The sequence below is a fragment of the Cupressus sempervirens genome, chromosome 4, assembly GCF_028749045.1.
Source record: "Cupressus sempervirens isolate cs-2001-9-10 chromosome 4, ASM2874904v1, whole genome shotgun sequence".
NCBI lineage: Eukaryota > Viridiplantae > Streptophyta > Pinopsida > Cupressales > Cupressaceae > Cupressus > Cupressus sempervirens.
In genome coordinates, this window is record NC_143121.1 from 688,351,585 (window position 1) to 688,359,805 (window position 8,221).

General features: G+C 35.2%; 1 pseudogene; it reads right to left on the reverse strand.

The window, feature by feature from the left end:
- Positions 1-7,932, reverse strand: part of LOC149563147 (cytochrome P450 750A1-like) — a 78,105-nt pseudogene extending 70,173 nt beyond the window's left edge.
- Positions 7,933-8,221: the final 289 nt, after the last annotated feature.

Below are 8,221 nucleotides of genomic sequence, written 5' to 3' on the forward strand. Positions count from 1 at the left end.
TGGTTGATCAGTTTGGTTTTCTATCAATGCCAAAGAGGGAGATTATTGATATCTAATTGAAAAGATCATTTGATTAGAAATTTTTCTGAAGAAGACTATGTGTTTCAATCATTGTTTTGTCACTTATGTCAAACTTGCTATATGCTAGTAAGACAATTTCTTAGATATTTCAAGTACTATCACTTAGTTGATTGATGAGGAGGATTTGATTAACACGATGTAACAAAAGTACCTAAAGGAAAGGTTGAGTTATGATTATTTATTGAAGTGCAAGAATTAGTTAAGATAGTGATAACATAATGTATTGATGATCTACTTGAGGTTACAAAATGACTGGCTACACTTAGAAAGTTCAAAAGAATAAAGTTAAACAAAGTTCATTTGCCAAGCTTGACCAAGTGGATAGTAGGTGCCGAGAAAAGTTAGTTCAAGCCAAGAAAAAGTCAGTTGGAGCCAAGTGAAAGAAAATTCTAGGAGTTTATGAGCAAGTTAGTAGATGCTGGGTAATTTTTAGTTGATGTTGAGTACCAATTAAAATCTAGTTGATGCTGAGTGATTTTACAATTGATGCTGAGTAACATAGTATGTGTCAAGCATCAGAAGATTGATAATGCCGAGTGGTTGCATTATGACAAAGATCAAAGATTCACCAAATAAAAGCCAACAAGTTTGTTTTCTTAAAATCTGTGAATTGGGAGGAAGATAAGATTGATGAGCTAGTGGCACAGAATGTTATGTAAACCATTTTGGAGGTGAATTCAAATGAATTCTAAGAGAAGTTTCTAGAAAAGAAAAGATATGGGGTAGATTCATTGTATCCTACATAATCCATCAAAAACCCTAATTTTGGTGATGGATAATGAGTGGGAAAAATTTTCTAATTTCCTATATGTAGGAATGTCTAGTCATGAAGAAAAGTGTTAAAGAGTTTGAAGTAAAAATCTAATAAGGAGAAGAAAAGGGGTTTTGCTTCATCAAGTGACCCAAGTGAAGAAGTATGCAATGGTGTATTGAGCTAGAAGGCTTAAAGAAGATGAATGCTTGAAGGGTGAACAAGATGTCATAGCTACAAAGCTTGGAAGCCAAGAAAAGTTGAGTACTGAATAGAGATCTGTAATCTGCAAGTAAGGTTGTAAGTTGTATTAGATCAAAGCTCTATTGTTACTTTCTAAAAATTGTATCAGCTTAGGGTAAATCCTTCAGAGTAAGGTTGACTTAACAATCATTGGAAAATCCTTTAATAGGGTGGCATTCCAAGTGAATGGCCTAAAGTCCTCTAACAAGGCTCACTTTTAATAGGGTTGGACTTTAACAGGGCATCACTTCAGAAGAGTGAAAAAGGAGTAGCATGTTACTAGTCAATTTTCCCAAATTGGGTTTCCACATTAAATCATTGTGTCAAATGTGTTGATGGATGTGTTGTGTTTCATGCTTTACATTTCTTCAAGTTGATTTAACAGTAACATATTAGTTTTAGTTAACTCACTATTGGTGTTTGAAAACACTAGAGGTTTCCAATTACCCGAATGAGAACAAAACATATCAAGAGGTAGCTAACTCCCATTTTTAACATACAATTTCAGACATTGAGCCAACTATAAGGCTAGACCCTTCTACATCAAGCTCTGTAAAACCTAGATGGGTGGACCTCAGATTCAATCAATATGGTACCAATGCAAAAACATATACCTAAATCTATTAAGAAGATAAAAGCCCTTATATCTCTTATTGACTTATGAAATGACATAAATCTGTAGTAGCTAAATGCAAATCCTATGACATTCATAAGCTAAGTGAGGGCATTCTATTGTAGCTCTTCAAAATGAAAGACGAAAAGTGTTTGATTAATAATGTTGAATTCAAAAAAACCCCTAATATGTAGAAGTAAGAACTAATGATCCTATAGCTGATCAGTGCCTTATCTATTGGGAAAATCCATGAATCAATCACACACATATGGATATCTGATACTTATTCATATATTCAAATATATGATCTATCCATTCACCTTGTAAATAGGCATCCATGTTCAATCTAAATCTCATTCTTACATGATATCCCCCTCAGTAAACTTGCAATCTTTCTGACTTCTCTGAAGCATTTACATAACCCCTTGAGTTACAAGCAACAATGAAACAACACACAACCTTAAGGGATTGCAACTATGATCTAAGCTCTTTGCTCAAAGATCATAAAACATTGAAGCTCATTGAGAAAGAAGACAAGATTTAAAATGAAACAATCATCTGTTGTTCTTTGTATTTATTTCCTTGAAACAATACATTCATATGCATGAAATGGAAACACAAAAAAACTTAATAGATCTGAATTATCTATGTTTATCTTCCTATTGCTGTTCATACAAGAGAATTATGCTAAGGAATGAAGGTGGAATCACAGATCTGGATCAAACAAAGTGGTCTCACAAAAGGATTGAAGATTTCCAACCAACAATGGTCTCAGTGAAAAACTGAAACCCTTACAATGGATGAAAGAAAGAAAGATATAAGAAGAAGATGAATTCCTAGATTTGATCTATGTCGGACATGTGTCCACTTGGAATTCCATTTCTTGCAACTGAAAACCTCTTTTATCTTTCTACCATTTTGATCTAATTTTGTTTTCATCACTACTTTGTAACAAACTTGTAAATTTCTTTTCTTAATGATGAAAACCATTCTGCAACCAAAATATATGAAAACCTTATGAAATTCTAGTGAAATCCCCATCTAACTCACTCAAAAGTGATCAAATTGGATCCCAACTACATTTTCATGGTCTTTTACTCATATTCAAGTCATTACCTTAACAAAAATCAGTTTTGAGCTTCAATGTCTGAATATGGTAGCAATTTAGGAATCAGGGAGAAAACCTTGAATAACCTAAACTGGCTACTTCCTGTGCAAAAACCAACTCCAGTATCAAAAAAATTAGTTTCTCTCAGTTTTGGCGATATATAACATCACATATTTTGCCTACCGAAAACCCCTTAAATCTCCATTTGAAAATCACTCCTCTGGTACAAGATTCAAGTCTGCAACTTTGAATATTTAAATTTTGAAAAAATAAAATAATCTAAAGTTTGAACTTTAGATTAAAAGCCCTCTTGAAATTAAAAAATCTAACGTGAAAACCCCTTTTGGAGAAAACAATTTTAAAATGAGATTTTAAAATCATTTTTTTTACCCACCCCCTTCAAATTTGGGGTCAACCCAAGTTTGACTGAGCCCTTTATGCCATGTGGAATCCTTTGATTGGCCAACCTCATCACCATCTCATCATTGGACAGGCTAGATGCTACGTGTCACACGCCCGCTTACCTGCAATATTTAACTACTGCACATCTTTATCTTGAGGGGATGCGCACACCGTCCGATCTGGACATGTGGCAGCATCTTATGCATCCATCTCGAACTATTCCTTTAGCACCACCTCATCACCAGCTGGGACCTATGCCACATGTCAATTTTCCACATTCCCACATTTTTATCTCCTAGGCACCTTCATTTTGCGGGCTTGTGCCCACTGTCGTTCTTGACACGTCTTAGAATCTTGTGCGATCTTCATTTTTGGTGCCATGTCATTGCACTTGTGGATTCATTCGAAATTATGCATTACTCCCTTTGGCTGATGTCATTAGTGGGGCCCTTGCGCTGCACAGAACTTCCAAAAGCCTTCTTTCTTTGAGACATAATGTTAGTGTAAGGATTTGTATTTAAACTATTAAAATCCCCTCCCACAGGGCATGTGGAATTATTTCTTTTTCAATATTTTCCCTCTAACTACATTTTACCTTTTGAGAAAGCATCTTTTATGTGATGGATACTCTATTTTTTATATTGAAACTCCTCCTTATCTACGGATTTTTTCTCATTTTTAATGTCCGTTCTCCATATTTGCGTGGATTTAATGAAATGCATGATGTCTTCTTTACTTTGACTATCGTGGATGTCTTTTCCTGTGGGTTTAAATGCGTCTATCCAATGCTTTGGTACATCCACTAGTGGCTTCTTATACATGCATTTAGTTCCTCTTTTTAATTTTTTTTTGCCATTCTTCCTTTAATGCATGGGTTCTGCTTAAAACAACTTGGACTGCATTTTCCCTTAGCTATGGGCTCCTTTTTCCCTACTACAACTTTATCTTTATTATGTCGGATCCCTGCTTAAAACTGTGGCATCTCTTTGATTTTCCTGCAGCTTTGCTTGGGCTATCATTGTCACAGAGTGTTTCTTCTATGGCATGAGTGGATTTTTTTCCTTTGACTAAGGTGTATTGGCTACTTTCAAAGTGTGAGCCTCTCTTTCCTAATTGTAGGCTTCATTTTTAAATTGCCCTCTGCTTGGGGTCCATTTTCATTGGGTGGTGATATCCTTTTAAAACACACTATGACTTTTGATGCGTTGTTGGCTGCTTCATTTGAGGATTTGGCTTCATCTAACACCTGCCTCCAAAAGGCTTAGTGCCCATATGGTCTATGGCATATGTTGACTGCATAGACCCTGCTTCCTCTAACTGAGCTGAATTTTTCTTTTTCTTGCCATGGCTTAGACTTGTTTTGTTTGAAGATCCCCAACAATTCTTGGTGGCATCTCTTTTCAATAGCATGGTTCTCTTCTAATGTGTTCCTCTTTTCTTTGGACTTAGTTGTGGGTGTTCCAGCTTCTTTTAAATGGCTCCTCCTCTATGTGTGGGTTCTCTCTGCCTTTTAAGCTAACTTCTTGCAGTCTAGTGGCATTAGCTTTTTTGTGAATTATTTTCACTTCATCTCTATCATGGTTTTAAAAAGGCATTGAAAACTAATGGGAATTGCACAACCATCCATAAGAATTGTAACCACAACTCTGTGCTAAGAAGCATGATAATCATGAGAATTGCGCACTCATTTATTGACTATGCCTATCGGCTTACCTTTTCTAACATGCCACTATTCTGGTCTTTTCTTACCACAATTTTTCCTTGGATTATGCTTGTAACACCCATGCCCACTTGTTTTTTAGACCAAACAAAATATTGACAAATTAGTAGCATATCTCGTACCTAGTGCTTAAGCAGTCACCTATGTATTAAATCTGGGTGGAGCTTTTTACAATGTTTGCATTGGTGAAAAGAGAGTTCCACTCATTCTGATTGAGTGGATTACATACCTTTTCTACGAATTCGTCTTCTTCTTCAACTAATGTGAGTTTTTGCTTATCTCTTATAATTAGATCTTTGCTCACTTCATAATGGTTCCCATTCTCATAATATATGTGGAGAAGGCTTGATGCAAATACATGTGTTATTTGATCCTTCTCAATAATCAGCTATGGTGACCATACTCTAAACCCTTCTATTCAATCTAATGCAATTAGTCGGGCCTCAAGTGGGACCAACTAAAAAAAAAATTGTTTCTGAAAAATTGAACATCTTAGCCTGATCTACCAATCATCTCAAACTAATTTAAATCAAATTTGATCCCTGACTGATCATTTAAAACTCTATCACTTTCTTGCAAATTGCCAATTTTGTGCTAGGAGGTCCGTTGACTGGCCTTAAAAACTAATCCAAACCTCTAACCGGGCTCTGAAAATAGGCACACTGATTCTCTATTCCGCATACTTTCACCCTGTTAGATCTTATCTCATGAAGAATTCCCAGTCAAAAGATATTCGTCATCAAAGTTGCCTTCTCAGAATTGCCTACAAGAAAACATGTTAGAAAAGCATAAATTGGGTTCAGATTTGGCTTTGAAAACTAGGAAAACTGACACTTGGGGAAACCAAAACTAGGACATTGGTTCTTTGTCATGAGGACATTATGGATCTGCATTTTAGGCTTATGATGAATAACTAGGCGCAAATGGCAAGCAGTCAAAGTAGGCTACTTGGAATTGCTGACTGGAAACAATGACAGAAAAGCATTTTTTGCAAATGGAATTGACTTGGAAAAGTGTGCATATGGATTTGTCAAGGCTTGAAAATTGGCATACTTAAAGTATTTTTAGAGGACAACATAGTGGTACAATCCATTCGATCTTACCAATCATGGATCAGGAGTTATAACGTCACGAACAAGGTTTCCAACAAATCTACAAATGCTGACACCAGTAAAAATATAGAAATCCCATTTGGAATCAAGTTTGAAAACTAATCAAGCAGATTCATCATGAGTTAAAACTTGAAACATAACAAGTCTCTGATGTCTACAATACAATGCAAAAGGAATTTCAACATTTTGCTCAACTAGGTCAAAGTTATAGCACATCAAACAGGGCTTCCCAAAATTATGAGCAATGTGCAAATGCATGAAAACAATAAACTACCAACTTTGAGGGGTTCAAAACCTAGTCAGACAGATTTGAAACGACTTGAAATCTGAAATATAGGTTCTTAGATATGGACACTAGATACTCCCAAAGTGGCGAGTCATGGAACATTTCTGGGCACGAGATATTCAATGACAAACACAGCCTCATGTCGTTGTTTGACATGTGAAAATGTAGATTTGTCACTAGCTCAAAATGGGACTTCATGAAATGATTTGAAATGACAATTTAACTTCATGAAACAAGTAGACATGCTAAATGAAAGGTGTTAGAAACATTAAACACCTAATGGGGCTCAAAGGTACAGTCGGTTACATATGCATTAAAAGCACTCATGGAGCTTGATTTTCTCAATGGTACTCAAAATTGACCATGCAATTTTTAGTCCCAACAGTTGCTCTTTCTAGGGATGCATGTCCCTTGCGGGCATGGCAAGGATTCAAATCTCTGGTAGAAGCAAACCATTCCCAAAATTTCTTTGTTATTGAAAGCAAAAACAACTACCACTACTATGTATAAATGATGACACCAGGCCACTAAACTTGAACAAAATTGTTTACCTCTATCATAAATCTGGGTCTCATTTGAACTTTCATGAGGTAAACTGGAAATACTTCCCTTATTAGCTTCACTAGCTAGATTATCATTCTGAATCAACTCACTTAGAAAAACTGAATCTAAACCTTGACTTTCACAATGCATATAAAAATTTGATTCTCTTTCTTCAACAACTAGCTCATTATGCAAGTCCTGATCAGCATGCTTAAAAATATTAGACTTAAACTGAAAATTCTCTTCATTTAATGACTCATGCATGCTATCATTCTCTAATATGAAGGCTTCATATTCAACATAGGGAAAGGGATCACACATACCTTGAAAAAGTGTATCCTTATGCATAACGAATGGTACTCAAATGAAGACTCTGACTTGTACTCACACATGTCATCAATATCATAATCTAAAACTAATCCATAATCTTCAAATGGTTCTTCACAATCAGAAAACATATTAGTCTTTGCATTAGAAAGTTCATCATAAAACTCATTGCAAGGTGCATATTGATTTTCATTAACAACCTCATCAAACACCTTATTCTCAATCTCATGAGATGCAATCTCATCAATATCTTCACCATCACACTTGGAAGAAGACTCATCTGACCTCTTACAGTAGTAGGATAAAGTATCATCATTAAGTCCATCCTCAATTAAATCTAAAAGTTCCATGTGTTCTTTGAACAATGGATTGGTAACTCCATGTAATGATCCTTTTTGAACATCTTGACAAAACATAAGTTGATTGTCATCAAGATCTTCATCATATAAAGCATTAGTGTACACTTTAAAACCAATACCCATTGTATTATCACAAACACTTGCAGCATATGATGAAAAATCAGAATCATATGAATACTTGCTTTCTTCTTCATCTACCACACATATAGTATTAATGAATACATCACCTTCATTACCGTGTTTAGGATGACTTATATGGATAGAGCATGAATCATCACTAAAACCATTACCATACACTGCAACCTCATTGTCCAACATGAAACCTTGTAATAATCTTTCACTCAAAATTTTATATTCAAATACATTAGCATCAAACTGATCAACCATTCCTTTATCTTCAAACTTTGAAGAAAAATCATTCTCAAATTCTTCATTGACCAACTAATTTGTATAACACAAAGATTGAGATGCACTTTCTTTTTCAGAATCAAAAGAAGAAATCGTACTATTATTTGCATGAGAACAGTCACTTTCGTCATTACTCTCTTCTTCCCAATCAACATCTGATTCACATGAAGATGAATATACACTATCACTATCCTCTTCTTGACTGGAGCTAAAACCCTCGCCATTATCTTCACATGATGCGTCTTCATAATATGTCAAATCAGCAAAT